At 40.3% G+C, this 17120-nt stretch overlaps 1 protein-coding gene across 2 annotated transcripts in view; it reads left to right on the plus strand.

Moving 5' to 3' along the window:
- The first annotated feature begins 4037 nt into the window (after positions 1-4037).
- Positions 4038-17120, plus strand: part of LOC138380419 (MAPK-interacting and spindle-stabilizing protein-like) — a 36592-nt gene continuing 23509 nt past the window's right edge. For both annotated transcript variants that reach the window (XM_069464967.1, XM_069464969.1), the window contains exons 1-2: positions 4038-4134; positions 5233-5346. The gene's annotated coding sequence lies outside the window, so the exon portion shown is untranslated. The remainder of the gene's footprint in view (positions 4135-5232; positions 5347-17120) is intronic.

Below are 17120 nucleotides of genomic sequence, written 5' to 3' on the forward strand. Positions count from 1 at the left end.
GCAGTAGGAAGGCTTGCAAAGTTCCTCTGAGAAGCTGTTCACAAACTGTGCAGCCTCCTGATTAATGTTGCTAATAAAAATCAGAGAAAGACCTGCCCATCAGACTTGCTTCATGTAAGGTCATTGAGTTATGATGAGATGGCATCATCATAATTTATTTCAACCTCAGGAGAGATTTTTTTTAAAGCCATAATACCTCTTTCTATCTACTTTGAAGCAGACATTGGTTGGCATCAAAAGCCCTCCATGTCTGCTTCTGCAAACGGTGACAGTCGAGAGGTCTGGGGATGTTAAGGTCTACTTGGACCTATGAACAATGAAGAAACTTCATAAGCAGAGTGATAAAACCAATGCGGCCCTGTCTGAACATTTTTTTTTTTTTCAAACTCTCACTCTTTGCTGATGTCTGAACATTTTTGAAGACAGAATTAAAAGAAAGTTTTAAAAAAAACATTTTGAATGGTCTCTAGTCTTTTGATAGTCTGAGACTTCTTCCTAATTGCTTATTTTTAAAGGAACCCAAATTAGGCCTAATCTAAACAAAGGAGTCACCTCGGATTTTGACAGGCACCTTAAGCAGTATAAAACGGGTCTTCAAAAAGTTAATGGAAATGCATATTATGAAAAAAACTGTGCATGGATTTCAAAATTTTTTTGCACCAAAATAAACCCGTACATGTCTGAACAGTTTGAGCCACTAAGAAGGATAAGACATCAGTTTGGGCAGTACACAGTGGCTCACACCTGTAGCCACAGCCACTTGGGAGGCTGAGGCAGGAGGATCACCTGAGCCCAGGAGTTTGAGGTTGCAGTGAGTTATGGTGACAAAATTTGACTCTAGCCGGGGCAACAGAGCAAGACTCTGACTCTGCCCCCCCCCCACACACACACACAGAAAAAGGACATGGATTTGAAAATAGCCCCCAATCAAAGCAACAGGAAATTCTGCTAAAATTGAAGCTAGAATAAGCATTGAATTTATGGTGAAGCTTGGGTGGAAGAATAGGGAAATCACTGATGCTGTATGCAAAGTTTATGGGGACAATGCCCCAAAGACATCAGCAGTTTACAAATGGTAGCTCATTTTAAGAAGAGACGAGACAATGTTGAAGATGAAGCCTGCAGCGGCAGACCATCTACATCAATTTGTGAGGAACAAATTAATCTTGTTCTGCCCTGATTAAAGAGGACCTGGTAACGAACAGCGGAAACAATAGCCAACACCATAGACATCTCAACTGGTTCAGCTTACACAACTCTGACTTAAAAATTAAAGTTGAGCACACTTTACACTTGATGGGTGCCAAAATCATTGCACCCAGATCAGCTGTAGATAGAGAAGAGCTTTCAATGGAAATTTTAAACAAGCAGGATCAGGATCCTGAGGCATTTCTCCAAAGAATTGTAATAGGAGATGAAACGATGAAACGTGGCTTTACCAGCACAATTCTGAAGAGAAGTCAAAATCAAAGCACTGACTACTAAGAGGTGGATGTGGTCCAGTCAAAGCAAAAGCAGGCTGGTCAAGAGCAAAGGTGATGGCAATAGTGTTTTTTGATGCTCAAGGCATTTTGCTGGTTGGCTTTCTGGAGGGCCAAAGAATGATAACATCTGCTTATTATGAGAGTGTTTTGAGAAAGTTAGCCAAAGCTTTAGCAGAAAAGCACCCAGGAAATCTTCACCAGAGAGTCCTTCTCCACTGTGACAATGCTCCTACTCATTCTTCTCATCAAACAGGCACAATTTTGCAAGAGTTTTGTTAGGAAATCATTAGGCCTCCACTTTACAGTCTTGATTTGGGTCCTTCTGAGTTCTTTTTGTTTTCCAATCTTAAAAAACCTGTAAAGAGCACCCATTTATAATGTAAAACAGACTGCATTGACACGGTTAAATTCCCAGGACCCTCAGGAGTTTAGGAATGGACTAAATGGCTGGTATCACCACTTATAAAAGTATCTTGAACTTGATGGAGCTTACATGGAGAAAGTTTACACTTTTTATTTTTAATTCCATTTTTCCATGAACTTTTTGAAGTCCCTTGTACTTCTATGGTTTTATGCTTTTCCCACAGATCCATGTTTCTTTGAAAATTTTTATAGTATATTTTTATAAAATTTTAAAGTTTATATAAATTGCATCAGACTGTGCCTATCATTCTGGAATTCAACATTGTTATTCAACATGTCTTCAAAATTTATCCATTGACTATGTGCTTCTCATATATTATTTTTATATTTCAAAAGTTCAAAATTTTAAAATACATAATTAATATATAATTGCAACTTGAAAATGACAAGACAGAAAAATTTTACAGAATATTTAAATTAAAAAGTCTTAGTGCAGTTAAGTAAAATATTCAAACATATATTGCTATCACATGCATATTAAGAAATGTCTCAAGTTACTATAGAAACTTACATAATACTATTAAATATTACTAAAGTATTTAATATTTAGTTATTTGGCCTCAAATTCAACATCCTTTAAATTATAGGTATTAATATTAATATTTCTTTAAACTAAATTTCAGTATAAATTTTGAATGTGGAACCAGCAGACAATCTTATGTAATCTGACACTCAATGAAACCAAGCTCTAAATATTTCTGAAGGCAGACAAATATTTGTTTTAAAAGTCAAAAACTTATCAGGAGCTCTGTTTTTCTTTCTTTCTTTCTTTTTTTTTTTTTTGGAGACAGAGTCTTGCTCTTTTGCCCTGGATAGAGTGCCATGGCGTCAGCCTAGCTCACAGCAACCTCAAACTCCTGGGCTCAAGCAATCCAACTGCCTCAGCCTCTGGAGTAGCTGGGACCACAGGCATGTGCCACCATGCCCGGCTAATTTTTCTATATATATTTTTAGCTGTCCAGATCATTTCTTTCTATTTTTAGTAGAGACGGGGGGTCTCGCTTTTGCTCAGGCTGGTCTCGAACTCCTGAACTCAAACAATCCACCCGCCTCGGCCTCCCAGAGTGCTAGGATTACAGGCGTGAGCCACCACGCCCAGCCTACAATTTCTTTATCGTGATAAAAAGAGAAGGACCTAAGTTATGTCCAATAGGGAATTAATGAATATAATAGGGAATAGGGAATTAATGCAGTATATTTCATATGTCCACTTAATTTAATTTTATGCATCTGTTAAGTTGGTTATGAAGCTTATGTAGAAATAAGAGAAGTGCTTATAAAAGTGAAGCGACAGGAACAAACCTATGTTCATGCTATGATTACAACATTATAAAATGAATATGAGTGGGGAAAAAGTTCCAAAAGAAAATACGCCAAATGCTAAGAGTGGCTGTGTTACGATGAAGGATTTTTCTTTATCGTCCTTATGTCTTTCAGTGTGTTTAAAATTACTTTTACAATGAAAACAATGACAATTACAAAGGTTGGAGATAAAAAGCTTCCTCGCTGGCCCTCTGATTTGAATATAAAGTATTAAAAACCCATTTTATATTCATCATTAACAAATCTGTAGGCTTCTACAGACTTTAACAGTTTGAGATTGTCAACCTCAAAGTGTATCTACTTTCTGGTAGGTATTCCTGCCATGATTTGCATGGAAAGGCATGACAGTCAGAAGGGACTCTTCCATCCTCTTCAGTTTACAAATTGGATCGCTGAAGCTCAGCCCTCAGCCCTCTTAGTAGCAGAACCAAGACTGGGACCCAAGTTTGCTAGGCTATCGAACAGTATCTAATCCCATTTATAGCTTCGGGTCCGCCCTGAGTATTAATAAACTTGTCAGGTCTGTTGACTGCACCCTGGCGTCACTCCCGTTCTGGCTGGCCTGTGGGTTTGACTCCCTTTCCTGCAGTCATGCTCAAGCTCTATCGCTCTGTCACGCCGCGACCCGAGAGGCTTAGCCCTGATCTCCCTTTTCACGTTCCCCCTTCTCGCCCCCATTATCCGGCAGGGGGCGCTGCGACCCCCCTGGTTCCCTGGCCCCTCCCCCCGGCCAACCGTCGATTGGGCCGGCGCGTGACGTCACGCCGCTTTAGCCACACAAATGGGTTTCGGGGCGAGCGTTGGGCTCCGCCTCAGCTGTGGGGAGCTATCCCGGCTTCCAGCCGCCGCCGGCGTAGCGGGCTGGTGCATCCCCGGGCAGGCCCGGGCCCGGGCCGGAGCGCAGGTGGGTCGGGGCCGGAGTGGGGCGTGGCGTGAGGGCGGCGCGGCTGGGGTCCCGTGGCGGCCACGGTTGCCGCTCCGGGGCGCCCGGGGGGTGGGGGCGGAGGCGCGGCCGGTGCCCGCAGGTCTGGGGCTTGCGGCCGCCCGGCGCGTGCGGAGTAGGGGCCCGGCGGCCTGCGCCTTCTGGGCTGCCCTCAGCCGACGCACGCGTCCGGCGCTAAGCGTCTCCGGGGGCCACGGAGGGTTCCGCGGGCCGGCGGGCGGGAGCGGGGTCCCGGGTCGGGGTTGAAGCCGAGGAGATCACTGATAGGTCTTGAGCAGGCACCGGACCGGCGCTCCCACCCGCGATACCGCGCGGGTGAGGAAGTAGGGCTCTGGGTGGGGGTCGCCTCGGCCCTGTCGCACCCGGCCACTGTGTCCGTCTCTGCCCCAGCGCAGGTGAGCTGGCGCTTGTCCTTAACCTTCCTCGGGGACGGGGCAGGACGAGGGTCGGATGCTTCCCTGGCCTGGGCGGGCGCCAGTCTGCTGCGGTTCGGCCCCAGTCCGCGATTAAGTCATAATAATACTGTGGGTCCGCGTGTCTGTGACGTCAGGGGTTTCCAGGCGATGGGCCGTGATGTCACTGCAGGCCCGGGCTGGGACCTGAGCGCGCGGAAGGGCCAGGAGGACCAGCAGGGGAGGAAAAGGAAGTTCGGTCCTCTGTCAACGCCTGGGATCGTAACGGGTTTGAATGGAAAGTTGTTTGATACTGGCGTTTTACAATTTTAATGTAATAGCTATCAAGGTCTTTAACTTAATTTTAAACTAGGACCGTTATTACAGTTAAATATGAGACACATTTGATTTAGAAAAATCTAAGGTAGGAGGCTTTGGGGGAGGGGTTGGGTGTGTAATGTAAATGCCTTTTATGAAGCTGAACTTAGTTGGATGGCTTAAAAAATAGAACCAGTTGGTGTATTGATAATTCGGTTTGCTTTACTTTTTTTGTGTGTGTTAGACATTACCTGCTACAGCATTTTTTGTTAGCAAATGGCCAGGAGGAGGGAGTCGGATTTCAAATGAAATTTTTATTTTTATTTTCATTTTTATTTTTTTGAGACAGAGTCTGTGTCACTCTGTGTAGATTGCAGAGGCATCATCATAGCTCACTGCAATCTCAAACTCTTGGGCTTAAGTGATGCTCCTGCCTCAGCCTCCGGAGTAGCTGGGACTACAGGTGCGTGCTACCATTGTTGCCTAATGTTTTTTGTTTTTCATAGAGACAGGGTATGGCTCTTGCTCAGGCTGGTCTCCAACTCCTGACCTCATGTGATCCTCTTGTCTTGGCCTCCCAGAATGCTAGGATTACAGGCGTGGACAGAGGCTGCCCTAAAGGAACTTTTTGTATTGTAAAGGGGAGGGGGGGTTTGAATTAATGCAACATTCTTCTTAAATAATAATTACCTGATGATTTAATTGATCCAGGTCGTCCCTGTCCTACCCCGTGCTACCATGGATAATTGAGCGTTTTCTATGGCTTAGAGCTCAGCAACAAGCCTTTTTCTTGCTTTCTTACTGAGACTGGGCCATAACTTAGTATAATAACATATCCCCGAACTGCCGGTCAGGAATGGTAACTAAAATTTTGTCTGTAGTACTTTGAAATATGAAATTACAGAATTTCTAGAAAGTGATTTGTGTATGAATATTATTTTTCTTCCAAAGCTTTTAAAAAGGCATAGGCTGGGAGAGAAGCTAGTCATTTGCTATACTGACCCTCTTCAGGTATTCCAGCATATCAATACTTTCATTTCTTCTCTGTAGAATTATGCAAATAGTATCTAGTTCAGAAGGTAGAAAGCTTAAAATTCGAAGCTATAATTGCATTTGGTGTCTTCAGCTGGAAGTTTTGCTAGGAGGCCTCAATCCTTTCTCACTGACCTTGACTTGTAGTGGTAGGATTTTTGTTTGTTTTCTCAATACTTCCTGCTCTTTAAAGGTGATTGATAACATAGTGTCTCCAGGATTTCCTTTTTGGGGGGGGGGGGTCGAGGTTAAGCCCCTTTATAGAGGGGAACAGGGAACAAAAAAGGACGTAGAACCATGAGATCCGATGTCTTCCGCCGGCAGGGACCTCCCAGCCTTTGCAGACTCGGAAAAAAGCCTCCAGGATTTTCTATCAACATGCAGATGGAATTTATGCCCATTAATGCAGGAAATGAAATAAAAAATTTACCCCTGTTAATTACTGTTAGACTTGATTGGAAGTTCATACAACAAGGCTTTTCTGTAAATCTTATTTTGATCCTCACTAGTCTTGGGAGTTCGACAACATTGTGTGTACTACTGAAAGTTATTCTTTTTTTTTTTTTTTTCCTTTTAAGAAATTGGGAATTGTATGGTGACAACGTTGAGTGAAGGCTCTAAAGATGACATTTGAGCCTTTGGAAAGACTGATAGATACTTGACTTAACGTGAAACTGCTGATATTGGGGATGTTGATCAATCTACTCTTTAAGATGAAAGGACCTTGGGGTGGGGGGAGGGGATGGGTGCATACCTATGTGATGAGTGCACTGTCTAGGGCATGGACACACTTGAAGCTCAGACTTGGAGGGGGGGATGGGGGGGCATGGGCAATATATATAACCTGAACTTTTGTACCCCCATAATAAGCTGAAATAAAAAAAAAAACAACAAACAACAACAAAAAAGAACCAGTTTAAATCAACTTAAAATTATGAAAATAATTTTTAATGTAAAAATCTTCTAATAAAACCGTGACCCTATAAAAAAAAAAAAGATGAAAGGACCTTGTCAAAATATTATGTAAAGAAATTGAAGGAGGTACGAAAAGGATGTTTGCATGTTTCTTTCCCAAGGACTAGCCATGCTGGGGCAGGACACCTGGCTGTGTAAATTAAGTATACCAGCTTCAATAGGAAGGGATGAAAGTGAAACTAAAGGTGAGTTGAAAGACCTACAGGTGATGATAATAAAATAGCTCCTCCTTGGCAGTACATTTTTTCCCTTTATTTTGCTTATGGAAAATGAGTTATTAGGTGGCAAATAAATGTTAATTTATTGTATTCTGATGTGACTGAGAGACACTGACAAGTATCAAAAAAACCAGCTTCTGGGTATTGTTGTATAACTGTTTAACAAGCCATAACTTGCATGAAAGATTTTTACTGTCTGTTTCAACTTTTGGCAGAATGTTTTTCACCCGTGCTTTCCAGTTTTGGGTGTGAGAAGCAGCTTTTACTTATAAATGGTTTTATGGAAATTGATTTGAGAATTGAGCTTACTATTGATATTTTAAGACATTTGTCATTTTATTCAATTACAGCATTTGAAAGGACTAACTTAAGCAGTCATTAGTGATGTGGCATCTTTCTGAGGTATAAAAGCAAATGTCATGAAGAATGAGAGTGCTGTGTTTTAGAAATTCTTTAGGATATGTTTGTTGGATCAATTGTTTTAGTAACATAACATAGGATTCCTACAACATTTTCTACTTTATTTTCTATACTTAATTTATGCTCAGCCAGTTTAATTGGATAGTTTTTATTTTCTAGTAAACTTTAATCCTAATATTTTTTGGGGAGAGAACATACTTATCTTTAGAGATATAATTTAGTGTTATCTTCCAAAATTTGCAGCTGTTTAGAACCAGATACTTTTGGGGAAGCTACTATGGTATGATGAATGCCTTCCTTGTTAGGTCACGTGTGACAAAGGAAAATTCAGCAAGTGCATAATCTGCAGTCATTTGGAAGCAACAAAAACAAAAAAGAGCAGATTAACTTCAAATGCATTTAGATCATCTGGAAATTGAATTCCTGTCAATTCTTATCTTTGCATAATTTGTCTTCTCCCCTTTAATTCATGCTTATGGTATTTTGGAGCTGATGAACATATTATATTATCCAGGAGAGCATTAATAATTAAAATGTGGATGTTTCTTAGTTAAAAGAACTTGCCAACCTTTCATTTCCAACTCTATCTTTTAGTTAGTGCTCTATAGAAGAGGCTCTCAATTGTCCCTTTTTAGGTATTCAACTTCAGAAACCTAGCATGTACATTTCCCACCCTCAGCGCAGTATAGATATAAATGTGAAACTAAGTGCTAAATAAGTGTGGTTATTGCGTTATTGTCAGGCATGTTTCATTCATCCAATATTTTTGAGTACCTCTGTGCCAGGTACTCAACCAGGAGCTGTGACACACAGGTAAAATGTCTTTGCTGCAAGGACCGTTAACCTTTGTTTTAACATTCCCTTGCCATGGAGGGCCCTGGGTCTGAAAGGCTAGAATTGGGCCAAGAGGATGAACCATTTATGTTATGCCAGATTGGCCAGAGGTCTTACCTAAAGGTTGGTGTAAGGAGGTATTAGAAACTCCATTAAAATTAATAGGGAATAGATTATTATAGCCTAAGACAGACAAAGGGCCTAGAGCCTAGACACCACAGTTTTGGATTGTCCTAGAATGAGTGGAGTTTAGTAAGCTAGCACTTTCTTTGAGGCAAGAAGAAATGCTCAAGGTCAGAACTAGTGTAGGCACCTAAAATTAGAGGTCGAGGAAAGAGGGACAGTCCAAATATCTGTTCTCCTTTTCTTTCCACTCTCAGGCATGTATTTACTTTCTTTTTTTTTTTTGAAGTCAATCTTTTTCTTTAATTGATGAACTTGAGAAATACACAAGCCGCTCATGGCCTTAATTTCTGGTCTTTGCTTTTCTTCCTCTAACATTTTTAAAGTAGAAAAATTTCAGTCACAGAGCAGTTGAAAAAATTGTTTGTATGTTGAGTACCTAAGTACCCATCACCTAGATTCTGTAATTGAGCTACTTTACCACCTGTTCCTCTTCCATTCATCAATCTTATGTTTTTCTTGTATTTCAAAGTAAGTGTACTTTACACCTAGACACTTCAGCTTGCCTATTACTATTTGTTTTTTAGGTAACGTTTGTATGTAATAAAATGTTGGACTCTTATGTGTACCATTCCCTTAGTTTGGAGAGGTTCATACATCTGTGTAAGCCATATCCCTGTCTGATACAGAACGTTACCATTACTATCACCACAAAAAGTTCCTTCGTGTACCTTCCAAGTCATTGAGCTTTTTAATTGCCTGCAATCTTACTTCCACCAGTTTCTTCTGAAGCTGCTTGTTTAAAGTACCTACTTTGTTAGTACATTAGGGTGGCATTATGCTAGGAGTTTAGAGCATAAAGAAATGTACATATCCCCTGTTCTCTTTAAGTTTATAATTTAGTTTGGTTGTTTTTTTTGTTTTTTTCAAGAGATGGGGTCTTGCCCGGGCTGGAGTGCAGTGGCTGTTCATAGCCATGATCATAGCGCACTGCAGCCTTGAACTTCTGGGCTGAAGCGGGTGCCACCATGCCCTGCTTAGTTTGGGTTTTAAGTAGGTGTGTGAAGAGAAGTAAATAAATGTTACATGAATTCAGAGGAAGCAACTGTGACTGCCAGGGAAAGCTTTCTGGGTGTGGGCATTGAATTGGCCCTTGCTATGGTCTGAATGTTGGTGTCCCCTCAAAATTTATATATGGAGACTTAATCCCCAACGTGACAGTATTAAGAAGTAGGGCCTTTTGGATATGATTATGTCATGAATGGGATTAGTGATCTTAAAGAGGCTTGAAGGAGCTCTTTGTCCCTTCCATCTTGTGAAGACACAGCAAGAGGGTGGCATCTATGAGGAACGGGCCCTCACTGCAACACTGAATCTGCCAGTGCCTTGATCTGGGACTTCTCAGCTTTCAGAACTGTGAGCAATAAATTTCTGTTGTTTATAAATTGCACAGTGTAAGGTATTTTATTGTATTAATGACACCTGACCAAAGAGAAGTCTTCAAGAATCCAGAGAAGAGGTTTTTTTTTTTTTTTTTAAAGACTATATGATTAGAAGTTTTGGTGTTAAGAGTAGCAAACAAGGTTGGGACCAGATTTTGGAGGGAGTTTGAGTCTTACCTTATACCCAATGACAGTTTTTGAGGGAGGAAATAACATGAAGAACAGATCTTTTTGTTAAATCTTTATCCTGTTAGTCATCTTTGATACTCAGTTGTGTAGAACCTTCATTCCTTGAGTTCTCTGTTTTCTTTGGTTCTTTGCTTATCTCTAAATTCTCAGCTTTGCTGGCAATTCTTTCTCTTCCGGATTCAGACTATCCAGAGTTGTTTTTGGTTTTTTTTTGAAACAGGCTCTTTTTTTGTCCCGGAGTGCAGTGACGTGATCATAGCTCACTGCTGGGCTCAAGCGATCCTCCCACCTCTGCCTCCTGAGTAGCTGGGACCATAGGTTTGTACCAGTACACCTGGCTACTTTCTCTATTTTTTATAGTAATAGGATCTAACTGTGTTGCCAAGGCTGGTCTCAAACTCCTGGCCTCAAGTGATCCTCCTGCCTCAGCCTCCTGAGTAGCTGGGACTACAGGCATGTGCCACCATGCCCGGCCCCTAGAGATTTTATTTCAAGTTCAGTCATCAGGGTTATTCTCTGGAGGTTCTCTGTGCTTTCCACAAACCCCAGTCACTGTAGCCCTAGGGAATAGGTTTCTTGAGTGCAGACTGTCATCTTTGCTAGATGAAGGGCTCTATCATCATCACTCTATTTTAGCTCATTTGGGGTACTACAAAGAGGACTATCAAAATGTATCCTGAAACGAAGTCTAAAGAGGGTCTTAGAGCTTTATACTTCGAGGAATTATCTTTCATTGGACATTTTCTTTGCCTGTATTTTATTTATCATATGATATGATAAGCTTCATAAAAAGGTAAAAAACACACCAACATTTTTACCTTGTGGAATTTCAAGGCATATTTTATTCATTTACTGAAAAAAGTACAGTACACTTTATATGCCAGGCATTATATTAAGTGTGTTAGTTAACTTTAGTCATGTTTTTCTCTTAGCACAGTTTTGCAAACCTTATTTATATTCTTTAGCAAATGGCAGTCTTTATTTAGGAATTTATTCTTTTGTCTTTTATTATATTTTAAAAACACCTTGTGTTTTCCCCCCTTTTTGGCAAATATCATTAATAAAATTGGTTATGAAAGCCCAGATAAATATTAACTTCACTGGAGAGTTCACATGTTTGTTTTATTAGCTAGTTGCATATGTTTTTAAGACTGCATAGTATATTTTTACATTTAAAAATAACAGTAAAAAAGATTTTAAGACTAACCTTTTTCTTTTTTCTTTTTCTTTTTCTTTTCTTTTTTTCCCCCCCTTTGAGGGCCTTAAAATTTAGGTGAAAACTTAAACCATGTTAGTTTTATTTCTGAATCTAAAAAATGAATTATTTAAAATTTTCTTCCCTCCTTACTTAGCGCTCTGTATTATGGGTGTTCTCAGTTACCTAAAACATCGTTGTATGTATTACTAGCGAGTCACCTTGATTCTTGGGTTTTTGTCTTGTTTTATTTTGTGAATCTTTACCGTATCTATCTTCTTTGAATTTTAGTTCTCTTATTTTAAAATACAGAGAACAAACAATTGTAAATCTTCTCTTAAGAATTATTCCTTCATGAATGTTGCATGGGGTTTTCCCCTTCTACTTTTAAGGGACATGAGAAAGGGAACATACCTAATTAAAATGTATAATTAATTTTGGAGATTAAAATCTCCTTGCCAAATTATTTGTTGGACTGCTTAAGTATTACAGTTTTGTTAAAGTCCTTTTTAGATGTTTTGAGTGCTTCCAAGCATAGCTTTAACTGAACACTTGCTGAATCTTTCTCATGTTTGATGGCTCTGATTTAAATACCTGTTACCTCTTGACTGAGTTCATATAATCCAGTGGTAATTCCTGTTAAATGTCCTAAAATTTTGGACATTGAATAAGTCTGTTAAGGACTGGCCTGATTGTTAACTAATTTTTGTTTCCTGTAGAATCAAGAATGCTCTCTTAGCTTTAGATGTTCAGTCAAAATTGGTTAGAATTAAATTTGAATAACCCTGTGTTTATATTGCTTGTTTGGTATTCTTGGAGAGTGCTATATGAAATGAATTTGATGAGTCCATTTTTTCCTCCTCCAAATTGATAGCTTAGGAGAAGTTAGGACAAAATAAATTTCCCTTCCCAGTTTGGGGAAAATGAGCATAACTTCCCACCTTTCCATTTGTAAAGGTTGTTAGCCTGCTTGTTTTATTAAAGTAATAGTGATATAATTTTTTTTGTTGTTTTGTTTTTAGAGACAGGGTCTCTCTTTGTTGCTCAGGCTAGAGTGTGGTGGTGCCATCATAGCTCACTGCAGCCTGGAATGGCTGGGCTCAAGTGATCCTCCTGCCTTAGCTTCCTCGGTAGCGAGGACTACAGCTGCCTGCCACCAACCCTGGCTAATTTAAAAACAAATTTTTTTGGTAGAGACAGGGGTCTTTGCTATGTTAACCAGGCTGGTCTTGAACTCCTATCCTCAAGCAGTCCTCCTGCCTGGGCCTCCCAAAGTGCTGGGATTACAGGAATGAGGCAGTATACCTGGCCAGTGATATCATTCTTGAAGATTCAACATGAATTCAATTTAATGTTCTTGACAGACTCAAACTTAGTTTTTTTATCCTTTAAAAGAAAACCATATCAAGCCTTCATTAATGAATCTCGGTGTACTCAGTTTTTTAAGGAAATTTGCCATTTGTATTGTATGGCTGTGGTGTAGACATATTATTCAAAGAAGTAAAGCTTAATTTTATTTCCCTCTGCATTATTTTTCTAAACTATTCAGTTCACTCACCAAGTGTTAATTGTGTGTTTACTTTGAGCCTTCTACATTTGAGTGTCCCTTTACTGAAGTTCTGCTTTCTAGGATAATACAACGAAATGTATTGAAAAGTATAGTCTTTATCCTTAGGAGCATTTACTTTGAAAGAGTTAATGATTATTGTCTATGCCTACATGTGTTTCAGAGGCCCCAAATGAAATTTCCATACTAGTTACTAAGAATTTTTAAAGGATTAGTGATTTTGTTTGTATCCCTCCAACCGTGTTGGAAACGATTTGAAGTTTGTACTGCTTGTCAAGTACCCCTTATCCAACATGCTTGGGACCAGAAGTGTTTCTGATTCTGGATTTTTTTTTAGAGTTTGGACTATTTGCTTATACATAATGAGGTATCTTGGTGATGGGACCCGAGTCTAATACAAAATACACTTATGTTTCGTGTATACCTTCTACACATAGCCTGAAGGTAATTTAATATAATATTTTAAATAATTTTGTGCATGAAGCAAAGCATGTACACTGAACTGTCAGAAAGCAAAGGTGTCACCATCTCAGTCATGTGGGTAATCTGTGGTTGTTTGGCATTGACTCTGAATTGATATGCTACTGATAAGCCATCATTTTCATATACTTATTCACACATAAATACCTGACATTAAAAAAATGACATACCGTTATTACAGTGGAAAAATAATGTCTTCGGGGTGACTGAGCAGCACAGTAGCATCACCAGAATACCTGTGTCAGCTGTTAACAGCAGCAGCAAACAGTGATGGGCTTCCTGTGCTGCTGTGTTCCAATTAAAAGGTTACTGTACGTTGTATTTTATTTTTTTATGTGAGAAGAAACATCAGAAGTGCTCCAGGGACCAGGAAGTGGGTCCTTTAGGGATGAGGAAATATTCTGCTTGGTAGCTTTTTAAAATGTTTTCTCCAAAGTCATCGTTGTCACCATTAACAATGATTTTTGTTTAGTAGTCTCTTTTTGATTTTATAAATTGACATGATTTCTTGTTTGTTATGAATGTGTGCTGCTTTAGTTGTTCAATAAGCCTTTCACACATTTTGACCATGTTGTCTACAGGCACTTATGTGTTATGACATATATATTGGTTTTCATCCACAATTCCTGACTCATAACTCCCATAGTCCTTGTTACAGTCATCTGTTATGATCTTCGTTGCCTTAGGCCTCAGGAAACAGAATCTCTCTGGCTTCCCCCACCTTTCCGATTGTGGGTCATAAGACTCTCATTCCAGAGAGAGTTCCACCCCATAGCCTGAAGGCTAATCACATTTCAGCATGGTTCTCCATAAAAACCTAAGAGGTCTGGGTTCAGTGAGTGTCCACCTGAACACGTGGAGGTACCTGGAGGGTGGTGCGCCCAAGGGAAGGCCTGGAAGCCCCTCTACACCCTTTCCCCCATGCCTCGCACTATTCATCTCTTCCTCTATATCCTTTATACTAGGTCATTAAATATGAAATGTCTGATTTCGAATCAAAAGTTTATTATATCTTAAACAAGAAGCAGTACAATTAAAGTATGTGCCTAAACTATGGGCACAATTTTGCCATCTTAACAGTAGCTTGTTTATGCCAATAGCAAAGAAGTCTGGAGAGCAAGTGGTAATGAAATCGTGAAAGATGTTTTCCACAGCTTGTTGTGAATTGAATATTTTTCCTTGCAAGAAAGGGGTCCAAAGCCTGGAAGAAGTGGTAGTCATTTGGTGCAAGGTCTGGTCAATACGGTGGATGACAGAGTTTCCAAGTCTAGCTTCTGTGGTTTGAGCAGCATCATGTGTGCGACATGTGGTTAAGTGTTGTTTTCCGGAAGGATTGGCCTGTCTCTGTTGACCAATGTCGGCTGCTTAATGGCGAGCACCCTCATCATTTCATCCAACTGGCTGCAGTAGACATCCGCTATAATCAACTGACCAGGTTTCATGAAGCTGTGGTGGACAATACCAGTGCTGGACCACCAAACAGACACCATTAGCTTTTTTTGATGAATATTTGAGTTTGGACTGTGTTCCTTCACTTCATCTTTATCCAACCATTGTGTCGAACACTTGCGATTGTCAAAAAGAACCTGTTTTTCATCACATGTAACAATAGGGTGTAGAAATGGGTCCTCTTTATGTCCTGACAACAGAGAAAGGCAAGCTTCTAGATGATTTCTGGCGCTCGTTTAATTCATGCAGAACCCATCTATACAGCTTCTTTATCTTGCTGATTTGTTTCAAGTGGTCCAATATTGTTGGAATAGTAACGTTGAACCTTGCTGCTATTCATGAGTAGGTTGAGATGGATTCACTTCCACTACAGCTTTCACCCCCTCATCCACCTTGGCCTCAGGTCACCTGCGTGGCTCATTTTTCAAGATTAAAATCACCACAGCGGAACTTCTCAAACCATCAGTGTACTGTGCATGAATTAGCCATATCCTTCCCAAACACTTCGCTGATGTTTTGAGCTGTCTGCACTGCATTGGTTCCACGACAGAACTCCTATTCAATAATAACACAAATTTTTTACTTACCCAGAGTTTCACAAAAATTGCTCTAAAAAGAATTTGAAAGATAATCACAAGCCAAACAGTGCTTTTGAAACAATGAGGATGTACCTTCACAATAAAAAATAAGAAGTATAAAAGTGAAAGTGTTGGAGATATCAACTATGTAATGCAGTACTTACGAAATAGAACATTTCATACTTGATAACCTAACAACCTTTGTAATAAACTGATAAACCTAAATAAGTTTTTTCTGTGAGTTTTTTTTTTAGCCGCTCCAGCAAATTAATCAAACCCAAAGAGAGTGTCGTGGAAACCTCAACTCGAAGCTAGTTGGTAAGAAGCTCTGGAGGCCCGGACTTGGAACTTGTGTAGGGTGGGGGGCAGTTTTGGGGACTGAATCCTCACCCTGTTGGATCTGATGCTGTCTCCAGGTAGATAGTGTCAGAAATGAATTAGGGGACACTAGCTGGTGTCTGCTACTTGGTGTGCGTGGGGAAAACCTGTGACTTTTGGTCACAGAAGTCATCTTGTCTTGATTGTGGTGGAGTTTAGAGGAATGCACAGTTTGAGGGATTTTTCCTAAAACAGCATTTTTTTCTGCAGAATTAACAATGTCACCTTCATTGTTGTGTGCTGGGTTTTGACTGTGACCTGTCACATGAGGTCAGGTGTGGAATTTTCCATTTGTGTGTCATGTCAGTGCTCAGAAAGTTTTGGATTTTGGAGCATTTTGGATTTCAGAGTTTTGGACTAGGACTGCTCCATCTGTACTGTCAGCCTGAAGGTGTAAGTGATGTCTCCTTTATGGGTTTTAAATGTATTTACCTCTTAAGAGATTGTTTGTAATTGGGATGGATCAGTTGCTGTTTGGTGGCTTCTATCTTATGATCTGGATAGTCATTTTTTTTTTTTTTTTTTGAGACAGAGTCTCACTTTGTTGCCCAGGCTAGAGTGAGTGCCGTGGCATCAGCTTAGCTCACAGCAACCTCAAACTCCTGGGCTCAAGCGATCCTACTGCCTCAGCCTCCCGAGTAGCTGGGACTACAGGCATGCGCCACCATGCCCGGCTAATTTTTCTATATATATATTTTTAGTTGTCCATATAATTTCTTTCTATTTTTAGTAGAGACGGGGTCTCGCTCTTGCTCAGGCTGGTTTCGAACTCCTGACCTTGAGCGATCCACCCGCCTCGGCCTCCCAGAGTGCTAGGATTACAGGCATGAGCCACCGTGCCCGGCCTGGATAGTCATTATTTGGCATTGGTGCAAGAAACAGTTTTCTTTTTTTTTTTTTTTTTTTTTTTGTTGAGACAGAGTCTCACTTTGTTGCCCAGGCTAGAGTGAGTGCTGTGGCGTCAGCTTAGCTCACAGCAACCTCAGACTCCTCGGCTTAAGCGATCCTACTGCCTCAGCCTCCCGAGTAGCTGGGACTACAGGCATGCGCCACCATGCCCGGCTAATTTTTTCTATATAGATATTTAGTTGTCCATATAATGTCTTTCTATTTTTAGTAGAGACGGGGTCTCGCTCAGGCTGGTCTCGAACTCCTGACCTTGAGCGATCCACCCGCCTTGGCCTCCCAGAGTGCTAGGATTACAGGCGTGAGCCACCGCGCCCGGCCAAGAAACAGTTTTCAAAAAGGAAATCCAAAATTTTTATGGATATTGCTGAAGTAAAGGAACATTTTTTATTTGTGCAATTTAATTATCCATATACACAGAAAAAAAGTACATGAAAATTGGTTAAAATTA

This window comes from Eulemur rufifrons, chromosome 2 (assembly GCF_041146395.1).
Source record: "Eulemur rufifrons isolate Redbay chromosome 2, OSU_ERuf_1, whole genome shotgun sequence".
In the NCBI taxonomy this organism is placed as follows: domain Eukaryota; kingdom Metazoa; phylum Chordata; class Mammalia; order Primates; family Lemuridae; genus Eulemur; species Eulemur rufifrons.